Here is a 17,407-nt window from a genome sequence, read left to right on the forward strand (position 1 = left end):
TGTGCACACTCAAATCGATAAAGGAATTATTTGCAAAAATGGCAAATGGTTCCAAGGAATTTAAAAACTAAGAACCGGTTCTCAACATGAACTGATTTTTGATTCCCATCCGGAGGACTGAAGTTAATGACAAGATTTAACCCCTGAAAAAGCCAGGAGATGCCAGTGTGAAATTCAAGATGGCCGACAACATGGCCGCTTCCAAAGATGGCCGCCATTTTGCTCTGACGCACCACCACAGCGCCACTGTTGGTGGGAGGCAGTAGTACATGATGGTGCGCAGAGCAGCGTGACCATGCTCTCAAAAAAAGCTGAAAATTGTGGTTTTAGGAAGGTGTACAAGATTTAAATGGCAGCATTTGTCAAATAAAGCCTTAATCTAAGTGAAACGCCACTGATACAGATAAAACAACCGCCTGGTCAGGAGGAATAACAGACCGTAAAGGAAGCTGAAGGTTAAATGACATGACATGGTAGCAGAACTGAAACTGCCTCCAGCAGCGTCCCCAGTTCGCCTGTGAGCTGAGGACGGCCTCATGTTTGGGTGGGAGCTGCTTCAGCATCGGGAGGGTGGGGGTGGGGGGGGGGGGGGGGGGTGCAAACAGAGCTGTCAGCAGGAAAGTGGGAGCTGCTGACCTGAATACAGCGACTGACTCACTTACTGTCTTCTTACAACCTCTGCTGAGCCTCCGTCTCTCCAACCATCTAACCATCCTGCTGCTGCTGCTGCTGCTGCTGCTGCAGCCTCAGCTGGGTTTCCATGGCGATAAAATGAGAGAGGGAGAGACAGAGAGAGAGACACAGAGAGGGAGAAAGAGAGAGAGAGAGAGAGAGAGACAGAGAAAGAGAGAGAGAGAGAGAGAGAGAGAGAGAGAGGTGGGTTTAATACACATTCCTGAAAGAAAGACAATAAGGGCCGGAGGGGTGCACACACACACACACACACACACATACACACACACACACACACAAACACACTGCAGACGAGGCTTTGATTGGCTGGTCAGAAATTCACCATGGCAACTATGGCAGAGAGCTGCTGATGGGCTTTTACACTGGGATCAATGGGAGGAAAAACCTGCTAAAACAGCTTTAAAAACCCTAAGAGATCTTAAAACAGCTAAAATGTCAAATTGTCTGGGAAAAAAAGAAGGGTGCAAAACAACAGAAATTGTAATGACATCTTTACCATCCCAAATTGTAATTGAAACTCCATAAATGCAACATGAGACACAGTTTATGTTCATATATCAAAACTATATACGCAACTTCACAAGCTGTGTTCGTCTCATTTTAAAGGTTAAACGTATCTTGCGGCTCAAGGTCAATTTGATTGGGTGAAAAATCACAAAAATGTCTGTTTTGGTCATAAAGGTTGGAAAAGCCTGTTTGTACATGCGCTCTATGAGTTTCTTATTATGAAACACCGCCCCCTCCTGGTGAAATATCAGCACAACTCCGTTCCTTTCTTGATTAAACAAACGAGAGAGATCCAGGCAGGGTTATGTGTTAAAAACTCTGTTTTGATTCAACTCTTTGCTCTTCTATCATATTACATCATAAACTTATTGTAAAACACACTTTTATAATTTTTCTGTCACAAAATTATAAAAAATAAAAAAAAAGACTATAGGTATATCTCAGAAAATTTGAATATCATGAAAATGTTCAATATTTTTTGTCACTCATTTCAGACAGTCAAACCCATATATGATATAGGCTCATGACACATAGAGTGAAATATTTCAAGCCTTCATTTCTTCAAATGTTGATGATTATAGCTTACAGATAGTGAAAACCCAAAATTCAGGATCTCAGAAAATGTGAATATTGTGGAAAGGTTCAGTTTTGGAAAGTCATGGTGTCTCACCCTAATCAGCTAATTAACTCAAAACACCTGCAAAGGTTCCCTGAGCCTTTAAATGGTCTCAGTCTGGGTCAGTAGGCTCCACAATCATGGGGAAGACTGCTGACTTGACAGATGTCCAGAAGTCATTGACACCCTCCACTAGGAAGGTCAGCCACTAGAGGTCATTGCTAAAGAAGCTGGTTGTTCACAGAGTGCTGGATCCAAGCATGTTCATAGAACGTTGAGTGGAAGGAAAAGGTGCACCAGCAAAAAGGATGACCGCAGCCTTGAGAGGATTGTCCAGCAAAATACATTCAAGAATCTGGTGGAGCTTCAGAAGGAGAGGACTGAGGCTGGAGTCAGCGCATCAGGAGCCACTACACACAGACCAGTCCTAGACATGGGGTACAAATGTCCCATTCCTCGTGTCAAGCCAGTCCCGAACAAGAGACGACGTCAGAAGCGTCTTACCTGGGCTGTGGAGAAAAAGAACAGGACTGTTGCTCAGTGGTCAAAAGTCCTTTTTTTCAGATGAAAGTAAATTTTGCAACTCATTTGGAACTCCAGGTCCCAGAGTCTGGAGGAAGAGTGGAGAGGCTCAGAAGATGTCGCTCCACTGGGTTTTCTGAAGTCCACAGTCAACGCAGCATCCAGCAGGAAACTTTAGAGCACTTCATGCCTCCTTCTGCTGACGAGCTTTATGGAGATGCTGATTTTATTTTCCAGCAGGACTTGGCACCTGCCCACACTGCCAAAGGTACCAAAAGCTGCTTCAATGACCCTGGTGGTACTGCACTGGATTGGCCAGCAGACTGGCCTGAGCTGAACCCCAGAGAGAATCTCTGTTCTATTGTCAAGAGGACGGTGAGAGACACCAGACCAACAATTCAGATGACCTGAAGGCTGCGATCACAGCAACCTGGGCTTCCATTACCCCTGAGCAGTGCCACAGGTTGAGGGCCTCCAGGCCACGCCGCTAAGACGCAGTAATTCATGCAAAAGGAGCCAACCAAGTATTGAGTGCATAGTAATGAACTTTTCAGAAGCCTTACATTTGTATTTAAAATATCCTTTTTCTCTTGATCTTTTGTAATATTCAAATTTTCTGAGACACTGAATTTTGGGTTTTCACTATCTGTAAACCATAATCATCAACATTTCAAGAAATAAATAATATTTCACTCTGTGTCATGCGCCTATTTCATATCTGGGTTTGACTTTCTGAAATGAGTGACAAAAAATATTGAACATTTTCATGATATTCAAATTTCTTTAGATGTACAGATGTACACGTTAACAAATACATTAACGTGTCGGAAACCGGCCTTCCGACATGTTAATGAGCTGCGGAGCTCATACAGTAGCGACGTCACATGCTTTTTCAGCATTATTGATTTGAAGGACTGGATTTCAAAGCATATTTATAACAGTGTAAAGACATTGTAGTGTACCGATGACTGAACGGGATAACGCCGCTTCGGAGCTGACAGCGTTGAGTGATGCGTTGAGTGATGCGTTCAGGTGCATCGCGTAAGCCTGCCCTCTGACATGTTAACGAGTCTCATACAGTAGTGACGTTATATGATAAACATTATTGAAATATGACTGATAGTTATTAGTGAGCTGGAAATATACTAGATATGTGAAACATATATAAAATATCAATTAGAAATAACAATTAAAAATAATAATAACTTCATTGTACAGGATTTATTTTCTCAAAACAATTCTGAAATCTCCTCCGTGGACGAGTCGTCCTACAATCGAAACACTGGTGTGAGCTCATTGCCTCGGGTCTTGGTTTATCTTTGTGCCCCGCTTCACAAAGTGACGTTACTATCTGACAGGCCAGTTAGCATCAATATGAGCTAACATGCTACCGATGCTATCTTGGGTTAGCACACAAATGTGGCGTTGGCGAAGGTATGCGCTCTACCCACTGTATAAACCATTACATTGTAGTTCTAGATGTGTGTTCAGGGTCATTTCCTGTCGGAAGGTGAACCTCCACCTCAGTCTCAAGTCTTCTGGATTTGGCTCCATCCATCTTCCCATCAGCTCTGCTCAGAAGAAAAGCCTCCCCACACCATGATGCTGCTACAACTATGGAGGCCGATGTCACATATTTGGAGAATATGGCTCAGCACAGTGATGGATGAACGTTACAGAACTTGTTGGATGATTCTTCCAGTGGCCCTCTGCTGACGAGGAGCAGGCCCTATCTTCTGCTGCGATGGACGAAAGCCAGGCTGAACTCCCACAGAACAGTGAGGAGAACACCGATGAAGGAGCCACAGGAGAGAAGAGGGAAGGTGACGGAGACGAAGGCGGGGATGCAGCGTCGAGGAAACAGTGAGTGTTACCAGAGAGATGCTCTGCAGGTAGAAACACGGGGATATTTCACTCTAATAGCATTTGCATATGATCCTCACTCTGGGGAGTCACCAGCAACACACCACTCTAGAGTCAGCAGTTGTTCTTAACTTGTGTTTTTGGAGAAGAAATTAGAAAACCCCCACAGCCACGAGGAAAACTTGTATTTATATTTCAATGAACCTCATCTCTTTAGTTTAAAGGCCTTTGGTCCATTCAGACTTCAAATTGATGATCACCTGAGCTCAGACCTCCTGTTTGCTCTCAGTTTGCTCCCTTAGTGATTATCAGTGTTTGAGTTGCAGCGCAGCCTTGTGGCAGAAAAGTGTAGATTCTCTGCAGTTTAAATGAAGGATATTGTGTTGAGAACTTTGGGATCTTTGTCCAGGTTGTTCTTTTTATTCAGACGACCATAATAACAGTCGTTGACCCCACAAAGCAATGGTCCTATTTTATGTATTATAACAAGAGTAAATGAGACATTTAACTGTTAGAAATATGTTTGTACTGATTGAGTCCAATACTGCGTTATTCATTCATCATTGATTTACTACTATTTTCTGTAAATATTAAAGACAAAATGGGTGTTAAAGTTTTGCTTAATCGTTACAGTTGATGTCAGATCTGAAAGGCTCAAGGGGGCGGGGCTTAAGTCCTTTCATTCCTGTGATGCTGCACTGAGCCTTTGTGTCATCATCAAACACAGTTTACAAACCCGGGTGGCTTTTCACTTATCTCTTATTCTGACGAGCGACCAGTCCAGGAACCTTTGTCACAACAACTTCAACTGTTTTTAAACTGCCAGTCGATCAATTTTGTTCCACGAGTTCTTTAACTGGAGAAGTAAGTATATTGATTGGTTCTTGAGATGAAGTTGCATTATCCGTTGATGGAGTAACTATCAATGGAGTACCTTCTCAATACTAGCTCTAAGAGTTAGTATTGAGAAGGTATCACAGTTCAGGTTTCTGGGAATCATATTTGATGACAATGTGACAGGGAAATCACATTATCTTATGATAAAACAAAAAGCTGTCAAAGAAAATGTTTAATTTGAACAAAGGTAGATATGTTGTAGAATGTTGTATTGTTCACTTATTACTCCTTACTTGAGTTATTGCCCTGATGTGTGGGGTTATACTCTCACCGGCCACTCTATTAGGTACACCTTGCTCGTACCGGGTTGGACCCCCTTTTTGCCTTCAGAACTGCCTTAATCCCTCGTGGCACAGATTCAACAAGGTAGTGGAAACATTCCTCAGAGAGTTTGGTCCATATTGACATGATAGCATCATGCAGTTGCTGCAGATTTGTCGGCTCCACATCCATGATGCGAGTCTCCAGTTCCACCACATCCCAAAGGTTCTCTATTGGATTGAGATCTGGTGACTGTGGAGGCCATTTGAGTACAGTGAACTCATTGTCATGTTCAAGAAACCAGTCTGAGATGATTGGCGCTTTATGACATGGCGCGTTATCCTGCTGGAAGTAGCCATCAGAAGATGGGTACACCGTGGTCATAAAGGGATGGACATGGTCAGCAACAATACTCAGGTAGGCTGTGGCGTTGACACGATGCTCAATTGGTGCTAAGGGGCCCAAAGTGTGCCAAGAAAATACCCCCCACACCAGTACACCACCACCATCAGCCTGAACCGTTGATACAAGGCAGGATGGATCCATGCTTTCATGTTGTTGACGCCAAATTCTGACCCTACCATCCGAATGTCGCAGCAGATATCGAGACTCAGACCAGGCAACGTTTTTCGAGCAAGCAGTTGGACAGGTGTACCTAATAAAGTGGCCAGTGAGTGTACAAATATGAACCATTTATTACCTTTGTTCTTAGTGCAGAAAAGAACAAATTGAATCATCCACAGTTAAATTGAGATAACATAGCAATAGTTTATTTGGTAAATCGGAGTCATTAAACTTACAGAGATGACAGAACTACAAATTAATCATTACAGTTGATGTCAGATCTGAAAGGCTCAAGGGGGCGGGGCTTAGGCCCTTTCATCCCTGTGATGTTGCACTGAGTCTTTTTGACATCAAACACAGTTTACAAACCCGGGTGGTTATTCAGATATCTGTTATTCTCACAGGTGACCAGTCCAGGAAGCTTTTTCACAACAACTTCAACTGTTTTTAAACTGCCAGTCCATTAACTTCTTTCCACGAGTTCTTTAACTGGAGAAGTAAGTATATTGATTGGTTCTTGAGATGAAGTTGCATTATCCGTTGATGGAGTAACTATCAATGGAGTACCTTCTCAATACTAACTCTAAGAGTTAGTATTGAGAAGGTATCACAGTTCAGGTTTCTGGGAATCATATTTGATGACAATGTGACAGGGAAATCACATTATCTTGTGATAAAACAAAAAGCTGTCAAAGAAAATGTTTAATTTGAACAAAGGTAGATATGTTGTAGAATATTGTATTGTTCACTTATTACTCCTTAATTGAGTTATTGCCCTGATGTGTGGGGTTATACTCTCACCGGCCACTCTATTAGGTACACCTTGCTCGTACCGGGTTGGACCCCCTTTTTGCCTTCAGAACTGCCTTAATCCCTCGTGGCACAGATTCAACAAGGTAGTGGAAACATTCCTCAGAGAGTTTGGTCCATATTGACATGATAGCATCATGCAGTTGCTGCAGATTTGTCAGCTCCACATCCATGATGCGAGTCTCCAGTTCCACCACATCCCAAAGGTTCTCTATTGGATTGAGATCTGGTGACTGTGGAGGCCATTTGAGTACAGTGAACTCATTGTCATGTTCAAGAAACCAGTCTGAGATGATTGGCGCTTTATGACATGGCGCGTTATCCTGCTGGAAGTAGCCATCAGAAGATGGGTACACCGTGGTCATAAAGGGATGGACATGGTCAGCAACAATACTCAGGTAGGCTGTGGCGTTGACACGATGCTCAATTGGTGCTAAGGGGCCCAAAGTGTGCCAAGAAAATACCCCCCACACCAGTACACCACCACCACCAGCCTGAACCGTTGATACAAGGCAGGATGGATCCATGCTTTCATGTTGTTGACCCCAAATTCTGACCCTACCATCCGAATGTCGCAGCAGATATCGAGACTCAGACCAGGCAACGTTTTTCGAGCGAGCAGTTGGACAGGTGTACCTAATAAAGTGGCCAGTGAGTGTACAAATATGAACCATTTATTACCTTTGTTCTTAGTGCAGAAAAGAACAAATTGAATCATCCACAGTTAAATTGAGATAACATAGCAATAGTTTATTTGGTAAATCGGAGTCATTAAACTTACAGAGATGACAGAACTACAAATTAATCATTACAGTTGATGTCAGATCTGAAAGGCTCAAGGGGGCGGGGCTTAGGCCCTTTCATCCCTGTGATGTTGCACTGAGTCTTTTTGACATCAAACACAGTTTACAAACCCGGGTGGTTATTCAGATATCTGTTATTCTCACAGGTGACCAGTCCAGGAAGCTTTTTCACAACAACTTCAACTGTTTTTAAACTGCCAGTCCATTAACTTCTTTCCACGAGTTCTTTAACTGGAGAAGTAAGTATATTGATTGGTTCTTGAGATGAAGTTGCATTATCCGTTGATGGAGTAACTATCAATGGAGTACCTTCTCAATACTAACTCTAAGAGTTAGTATTGAGAAGGTATCACAGTTCAGGTTTCTGGGAATCATATTTGATGACAATGTGACAGGGAAATCACATTATCTTGTGATAAAACAAAAAGCTGTCAAAGAAAATGTTTAATTTGAACAAAGGTAGATATGTTGTAGAATGTTGTATTGTTCACTTATTACTCCTTAATTGAGTTATTGCCCTGATGTGTGGGGTTATACTCTCACCGGCCACTCTATTAGGTACACCTTGCTCGTACCGGGTTGGACCCCCTTTTTGCCTTCAGAACTGCCTTAATCCCTCGTGGCACAGATTCAACAAGGTAGTGGAAACATTCCTCAGAGAGTTTGGTCCATATTGACATGATAGCATCATGCAGTTGCTGCAGATTTGTCGGCTCCACATCCATGATGCGAGTCTCCAGTTCCACCACATCCCAAAGGTTCTCTATTGGATTGAGATCTGGTGACTGTGGAGGCCATTTGAGTACAGTGAACTCATTGTCATGTTCAAGAAACCAGTCTGAGATGATTGGCGCTTTATGACATGGCGCGTTATCCTGCTGGAAGTAGCCATCAGAAGATGGGTACACCGTGGTCATAAAGGGATGGACATGGTCAGCAACAATACTCAGGTAGGCTGTGGCGTTGACACGATGCTCAATTGGTACTAAGGGGCCCAAAGTGTGCCAAGAAAATATCCCCCACACCATTACACCACCACCACCAGCCTGAACTGTTGGTACAAGGCAGGATGGATCCATGCTTTCATGTTGTTGACGCCAAATTCTGACCCTACCATCCGAATGTCACAGCAGATATCGAGACTCAGACCAGGCAACGTTTTTCGAGCGAGCAGTTGGACAGGTGTACCTAATAAAGTGGCCAGTGAGTGTACAAATATGAACCATTTATTACCTTTGTTCTTAGTGCAGAAAAGAACAAATTGAATCATCCACAGTTAAATTGAGATAACATAGCAATAGTTTATTTGGTAAATCGGAGTCATTAAACTTACAGAGATGACAGAACTACAAATTAATCATTACAGTTGATGTCAGATCTGAAAGGCTCAAGGGGGCGGGGCTTAGGCCCTTTCATCTCTGTGATGTTGCACTGAGTCTTTTTGACATCAAACACAGTTTACAAACCCGGGTGGTTATTCAGATATCTGTTATTCTCACAGGTGACCAGTCCAGGAAGCTTTTTCACAACAACTTCAACTGTTTTTAAACTGCCAGTCCATTAACTTCTTTCCACGAGTTCTTTAACTGGAGAAGTAAGTATATTGATTGGTTCTTGAGATGAAGTTGCATTATCCGTTGATGGAGTAACTATCAATGGAGTACCTTCTCAATACTAACTCTAAGAGTTAGTATTGAGAAGGTATCACAGTTCAGGTTTCTGGGAATCATATTTGATGACAATGTGACAGGGAAATCACATTATCTTGTGATAAAACAAAAAGCTGTCAAAGAAAATGTTTAATTTGAACAAAGGTAGATATGTTGTAGAATGTTGTATTGTTCACTTATTACTCCTTAATTGAGTTATTGCCCTGATGTGTGGGGTTATACTCTCACCGGCCACTCTATTAGGTACACCTTGCTCGTACCGGGTTGGACCCCCTTTTTGCCTTCAGAACTGCCTTAATCCCTCGTGGCACAGATTCAACAAGGTAGTGGAAACATTCCTCAGAGAGTTTGGTCCATATTGACATGATAGCATCATGCAGTTGCTGCAGATTTGTCAGCTCCACATCCATGATGCGAGTCTCCAGTTCCACCACATCCCAAAGGTTCTCTATTGGATTGAGATCTGGTGACTGTGGAGGCCATTTGAGTACAGTGAACTCATTGTCATGTTCAAGAAACCAGTCTGAGATGATTGGCGCTTTATGACATGGCGCGTTATCCTGCTGGAAGTAGCCATCAGAAGATGGGTACACCGTGGTCATAAAGGGATGGACATGGTCAGCAACAATACTCAGGTAGGCTGTGGCGTTGACACGATGCTCAATTGGTACTAAGGGGCCCAAAGTGTGCCAAGAAAATATCCCCCACACCATTACACCACCACCACCAGCCTGAACTGTTGGTACAAGGCAGGATGGATCCATGCTTTCATGTTGTTGACGCCAAATTCTGACCCTACCATCCGAATGTCACAGCAGATATCGAGACTCAGACCAGGCAACGTTTTTCGAGCAAGCAGTTGGACAGGTGTACCTAATAAAGTGGCCAGTGAGTGTACAAATATGAACCATTTATTACCTTTGTTCTTAGTGCAGAAAAGAACAAATTGAATCATCCACAGTTAAATTGAGATAACATAGCAATAGTTTATTTGGTAAATCGGAGTCATTAAACTTACAGAGATGACAGAACTACAAATTAATCATTACAGTTGATGTCAGATCTGAAAGGCTCAAGGGGGCGGGGCTTAGGCCCTTTCATCCCTGTGATGTTGCACTGAGTCTTTTTGACATCAAACACAGTTTACAAACCCGGGTGGTTATTCAGATATCTGTTATTCTCACAGGTGACCAGTCCAGGAAGCTTTTTCACAACAACTTCAACTGTTTTTAAACTGCCAGTCCATTAACTTCTTTCCACCAGTCATTTAACGAGAGAAGTGAGTATATATTTATTGTTTTTTGCAAAAGAAAAGTATAATGTGATCAAGGACGTTAAAGCAATCATATCCAGCAAAGAAAATCCCTGAAAAGTCTCTGGTTTTGGGACAATTAGTCCAAGTCGACAAAATGTTTTGGGTTGTTTTTGTTGTGATTGTTTTTAAAGAGAACTTAAGACCTGTTGAAGGCGTTTGATAAAGACGCTGAAGGCATATATCTTCCCTTCTTTCTTGAGTCTTCGCTCAAGCAAAATGAAACGCGAATAATATTGAGTCAAGATAAATTATATTTAATCGTGATTAATTGAAATTAAACTAATAAGAAATAGTTTAAGCCACCATCAAAGTGTGTTTAGTAAAATAAAGTTCCTATAATATCACGGAGATAAGAGCAAAATTAAAAGAAAATAGCAACACGAAACAAAACAAAGAAACAAAAAAGATAATTTATAGGATATAACATCATTTGTAGTTTTAGCTCAAACTTCTGAAATAATCTGATCTTTGTTATCTTTTGTAAAATAGAAAATAAAATAAAATGTAAAACGCTTTGCACATCTGCTCACACATTTATTGTCTTTTGATTTGAAGGAATAATAAAAGATGTTAGTGCCTCAGTATCAGTCAATCTCACTGTTGGTTCTTTATCAACAGGATCCCAGACCTCAGTTTTCTGAACCAAGTAGTGATGGATTGGATCGAGGCCCTGCTGGGGGACTCCCCTCCGCCCCCCACCTCCACCTCCACCTGGTCCTGGTCCTGGACCAGCCCTTCACCTCCACCTGGTCTTGAACAAGCCCTCTTCCGCCCACCTCCACCTTGTCCTGGTCCTGAACCAGCCCTCTTCCATCCATCCCCACCTCCACGTTGTCCTGGGCCAGCCCTCCTCCCTCCAACTCCACCTTGTCCTGGGCCAGCCCTCCTCCCTCCACCGCCACCTTGTCCTGAACAAGCCCTCTTCCGCCCACCTCCACCTCCACCTGGTCCTGAACCAGTCCTCTTCCATCCACCGCCACGCCTACCTGGTCCTGGACCAGCCCTCTTCCGTCCACCTCCACCTCCACCTGGTCCTGGACCAGCCCTCTTCCGTCCACCGCCACCTCCACCTGGTCCTGGACCAGCCCTCTTCCGTCCACCTCCACCTCCACCTGGTCCTGAACCAGCCCTCTTCCATCCACCGCCACGCCTACCTGGTCCTGAACCAGTCCTCTTCCATCCACCGCCACGCCTGCCTGGTCCTGGACCAGCCCTCTTCCGTCCACCTCCACCTCTGCCTGGTCCTGGACCAGCCCTCCTCCCTCAGACCTTCAGCACTGCTGAGGGTGTTTTGGGTGGAGGATACAGTGGCTGGAGGAACGCAGCAGTGGCTCCTGCGCTGCAGCAGCAGACGCCCCTGATGGCCGGCCAGTGTGACTTTGGACCAGTGAGTCACGGGGCTACAAAGATGGTGGCAAGCTCAACACCTGTCGGAACACTGTGAGTACATCCAGCCCATGTGAACACAGCTTCTGTATCAAACACTCCCAGGATCTAAACGTGTGTGTTCTCTTTTATGTGAAGGAATGGAGAGCCCCTCTACATGTTGACCCCAGTGGCTCCAGAAGTTCCCGGCGTGTCCAACTCAAAGTAAGTTTTGGCCTAAATGTTCTTTCCTCCACGTTAACTTGAGCGCTGGTCTGAGTTGAAGTGGACCAGGTGTCTGTTTACTTCCTCAAGTGTCTGATGATCAGGATCAGTTTGTGCTTCCATGTTTTCTTGTCTTTAAAGTGCTTCTTTCCTCTGGTGGCGGCTCTACATGCTCTTAACAGTCTGTGTTTTTCTGATGTGTCTTCGAAGGAAGAGAAAGCGTCAGAACCACCAGGATGACAACCAGCCACGCGCCAAGAAGCCTCTCAACGCCTTCATGGTCTTCCAGAGGGAACAGAGGAAAAGCTACAAGGGGATGGGCTGCGTGGGGTTGAGCAAAGTCATGGGAGACATGGTGAGTGTCTTTTCTCCTCTGTGTTTTCAGAGAAGTCACAAGTTCATCTCAATCACTTTGTTCCAGGATTCATTTCATGTATGTGTTCAGCTGGCTTGTAGTTGTGCAGCAGTGTGTGTCCTGACAGAGTGTTGTCGTTCTTCCACAGTGGAACCAAATGTCTGAGGGAGAGCAGGCTCAATATTATGAGCTGGCGAGAAAAGAGGCGAGGCTCCACGATCAGCAAAACTATTTGATGCCTCCACCTTTCGAGGCCCCCAGACTCCCAGATACGTTTCCCATCCCCTCCAGACTCCCAGACACTTTTCCCGTCCCCCCCAGACTCCCTGTCCCCCCCAGATTCCCAGACACTGTTCCTGTCGCCCCCAGACTCCCAGTTTGCTCCATATCCACTCATTTTGGTGAAGAGACCTTCACTTCTGACCAGCTGGGGTCTGTTTTCCACGGTGGTGAGTTAAGAATCCATTATGATTCTTGAATGACTTTAAACCAAATGATTGATTCTGCTCATTAATATATTTGTTCATTCCTAACCTCATAGAGTTGCCAGCAAAGACACTCGGCACCCCATACTTGACAGTCACGGACTCGACCGTCACGTCACTCGGCCAGTCAGCACAGACGCCGGACCGTTCAGACTCTCTGCCTGGTCCTGGACCAGCCCTCCTCCCTCAGACCTTCAACACTGCTGAGGGTGTTTTGGGTGGAGGATACGGTGGCTGGAGGAACGCAGCAGTAGCTCCTGCGCTGCAGCAGCAGACGCCCCTGATGGCCGGCCAGTGGGACTTTGGACCAGTGAGTCACGGCGCAACAAAGATGGTGGCAAGCTCAACACCTGTCGGAACACTGTGAGTACATCCAGCCCATGTGAACACAGCTTCTGTATCAAACACTCCCAGGATCTAAACGTGTGTGTTCTCTTGTATGTGAAGGAACGGAGAGCCCCTCTACATGTTGACCCCAGTGGCTCCAGAAGTTCCCGGCGTGTCCAACTCAACGTAAGTTTTGGCCTAAATGTTCTTTCCTCCACGTTAACTTGAGCGCTGGTCTGAGTTGAAGTGGACCAGGTGTCTGTTTACTTCCTCAAGTGTCTGATGATCAGGATCAGTTTGTGCTTCCATGTTTTCTTGTCTTTAAAGTGCTTCTTTCCTCTGGTGGCGGCTCTACATGCTGTTAACACTCTGTGTTTTTCTGATGTGTCTTCGAAGGAAGAGAAAGTGTCAGAACCACCAGGATGACAACCAGCCATGCGCCAAGAAGCATCTCAACGCCTTCATGGTCTTCCAGAGGGAACAGAGGAAAAGCTACAAGGGGACGGGCTGCGTGGGGTTGAGCAAAGTCATGGGAGACATGGTGAGTGTCTTTTCTCCTCTGTGTTTTCAGAGAAGTCACAAGTTCATCTCAATCACTTTGTTCCAGGATTCATTTCATGTATGTGTTCAGCTGGCTTGTAGTTGTGCAGCAGTGTGTGTCCTGACAGAGTGTTGTCGTTCTTCCACAGTGGAACCAAATGTCTGAGGGAGAGCAGGCTCAATATTATGAGCTGGCGAGAAAAGAGGCGAGGCTCCACGATCAGCAAAACCATTTGATGCCTCCACCTTTCGAGCCCCCCAGACTCCCAGATTCGTTTCATGTCGCCCCCAGACTCCCAGTCACCCCCAGAGTCCCAGACACTTTTCCCGTCCCCCCCAGACTCCCTGTCCCCCCCAGATTCCCAGACACTGTTCCTGTCGCTCCCAGACTCCCAGTTTGCTCCATATCCACTCATTGTGGTGAAGAGACCTTCACTTCTGACCAGCTGGGGTCTGTTTTCCACGGTGGTGAGTTAAGAATCCATTATGATTTTTAAATGACTTTAAATGAAATGACAACTATGTACTAATTAATAAATTGATTCATTCCTAAAGTCACAGAGTGGGCAGACGAGGATCCCAGCGTCCCAGACTCTGCTCTGGAGGCTATGGAGACAACCTGCCTCCCGGACACCATGATGGTGACACCCAGCATTGTGGAGCCTGTAGTTCTGCCTCCCAGCCTCCAGCCATGGTCGCCATCCACTGAGGTGGAGCTGCAGAACTACAGCTCTGACGGCGTCAACCTGCTGGTGTCGACTTTTGAAAGTGGTAAGTGAAGAACTCCTTTATGATTCTTGAATGACTTTAAACCAAATGATTGATTCTGCTCATTAATATATTTGTTCATTCCTAACCTCATAGAGTTGCCAGCAAAGACACTCGGCACCCCATACTTGACAGTCACGGACTCGACCGTCACATCACTCGGCCAGTCAGCACAGACGCCGGACCGTTCAGACTCTCTGCCTGGTCCTGGACCAGCCCTCCTCCCTCAGACCTTCAGCAATGCTGAGGGTGTTTTGGGTGGAGGATACGGTGGCTGGAGGAACGCAGCAGTGGCTCCTGCGCTGCAGCAGCAGACGCCCCTGATGGCCGGCCAGTGGGACTTTGGACCAGTGAGTCACGGCGCAACAAAGATGGTGGCAAGCTCAACACCTGTCGGAACACTGTGAGTACATCCAGCCCATGTGAACACAGCTTCTGTATCAAACACTCCCAGGATCTAAACGTGTGTGTTCTCTTGTATGTGAAGGAACGGAGAGCCCCTCTACATGTTGACCCCAGTGGCTCCAGAAGTTCCCGGCGTGTCCAACTCAAAGTAAGTTTTGGCCTAAATGTTCTTTCCTCCACGTTAACTTGAGCGCTGGTCTGAGTTGAAGTGGACCAGGTGTCTGTTTACTTCCTCAAGTGTCTGATGATCAGGATCAGTTTGTGCTTCCATGTTTTCTTGTCTTTAAAGTGCTTCTTTCCTCTGGTGGCGGCTCTACATGCTGTTAACAGTCTGTGTTTTTCTGATGTGTCTTCGAAGGAAGAGAAAGCGTCAGAACCACCAGGATGACAACCAGCCATGCGCCAAGAAGCATCTCAACGCCTTCATGGTCTTCCAGAGGGAACAGAGGAAAAGCTACAAGGGGACGGGCTGCGTGGGGTTGAGCAAAGTCATGGGAGACATGGTGAGTGTCTTTTCTCCTCTGTGTTTTCAGAGAAGTCACAAGTTCATCTCAATCACTTTGTTCCAGGATTCATTTCATGTATGTGTTCAGCTGGCTTGTAGTTGTGCAGCAGTGTGTGTCCTGACAGAGTGTTGTCGTTCTTCCACAGTGGAACCAAATGTCTGAGGGAGAGCAGGCTCAATATTATGAGCTGGCGAGAAAAGAGGCGAGGCTCCACGATCAGCAAAACCATTTGATGCCTCCACCTTTCGAGCCCCCCAGACTCCCAGATTCGTTTCATGTCGCCCCCAGACTCCCAGTCACCCCCAGAGTCCCAGACCCTTTTCCTGTCCCCCCCAGACTCCCTGTCCCCCCCAGATTCCCAGACACTGTTCCTGTCGCTCCCAGACTCCCAGTTTGCTCCATATCCACTCATTGTGGTGAAGAGACCTTCACTTCTGACCAGCTGGGGTCTGTTTTCCACGGTGGTGAGTTAAGAATCCATTATGATTTTTAAATGACTTTAAATGAAATGACAACTATGTACTAATTAATAAATTGATTCATTCCTAAAGTCACAGAGTGGGCAGACGAGGATCCCAGCGTCCCAGACTCTGCTCTGGAGGCTATGGAGACAACCTGCCTCCCGGACACCATGATGGTGACACCCAGCATTGTGGAGCCTGTAGTTCTGCCTCCCAGCCTCCAGCCATGGTCGCCATCCACTGAGGTGGAGCTGCAGAACTACAGCTCTGACGGCGTCAACCTGCTGGTGTCGACTTTTGAAAGTGGTAAGTGAAGAACTCCTTTATGATTCTTGAATGACTTTAAACCAAATGATTGAATTAATATATTTGTTCATTCCTAACCTCACAGAGTTGACAGCAAAGACACTCGGCGCCCCATACTTGACAGTCACGGACTCGACCGTCACGTCACTCGGCCAGTCAGCAGAGACGCCGGACCGTTCAGACTCTCCAGCAGAGATGCTGGACTCTCCAAGCTGGTCACCACCAAGCAGCCACTTTGAGCACTTTGACAGCTTTGAACAGGTCTTGAGTTTAATCTGCAATTCCTGACATATCAGCATAGACACTGAACAAAAACCAGTCAGACTGGCTTTCATTGAGGCCACCCTAAGGCACACCTGTACAATAACCATGCTGTCTAATCAGCATCTTGATATGCTGCACCTGTGAGGGGGGATGGACGACAGGGGGGGGTTGTTTTATGTATTTGTGAATGTTTTTTTAATGTATTCCTATGTCTGCAATAAAGATGTATTTTATGTATATGTATTTTGAACATTTTTGACTACATGTCTGAAATGAATTGATTAAAAACTGTTAGAAATGATCAGGTACTGCACACGTGTCGAACTCCAGGCCTCGAGGGCCGCAGCCCTGCACGTTTTGCATGTCTCCCAGCTTCAACACAGCTGATTGCAATGAGCAGCTCGTTATCTGGCTTTGTGCTGAATGTGGTGATGAACCATCAGGACATTCAGGGGAGGGAGACATTGAAAACGTGCAGGGCTGCGGCCCACGAGGATCTGAGTTTGACACCCCTGAGGTACTGCGTGCATCTCAATCTGTGGCAGACGGAGAGAACAGACCTGAGCTGGGTTAGGTCGTCACTTCAACCCTTGTTATTGCAAACTGCATGAAAAATACAGAAAAAATTGAAAACTACTGTGAAAAGGAATTTTTCAAACTAAGTCTTTCATTCTGTGATAAAACATGTGACTTGTTCTGTTGAAAAAACTCTGGAGAAAAGAGAAAGAATTGACTCGACTGGAGAAAGCTTGAGAGTTTATGACAGATGAAGTTACTGTAGGATACGTGACTTTGAGAGTTGAGAGAAAGAAGTGATACACTGAGGATTCACTATCACGCCACTGAGGAGCAGCTCGTCAGAGAACGTGTCCATGAAGA

Source organism: Lipophrys pholis (genome assembly GCF_963383615.2).
Source record: "Lipophrys pholis genome assembly, chromosome: 1".
In the NCBI taxonomy this organism is placed as follows: Eukaryota; Metazoa; Chordata; class Actinopteri; order Blenniiformes; family Blenniidae; genus Lipophrys; species Lipophrys pholis.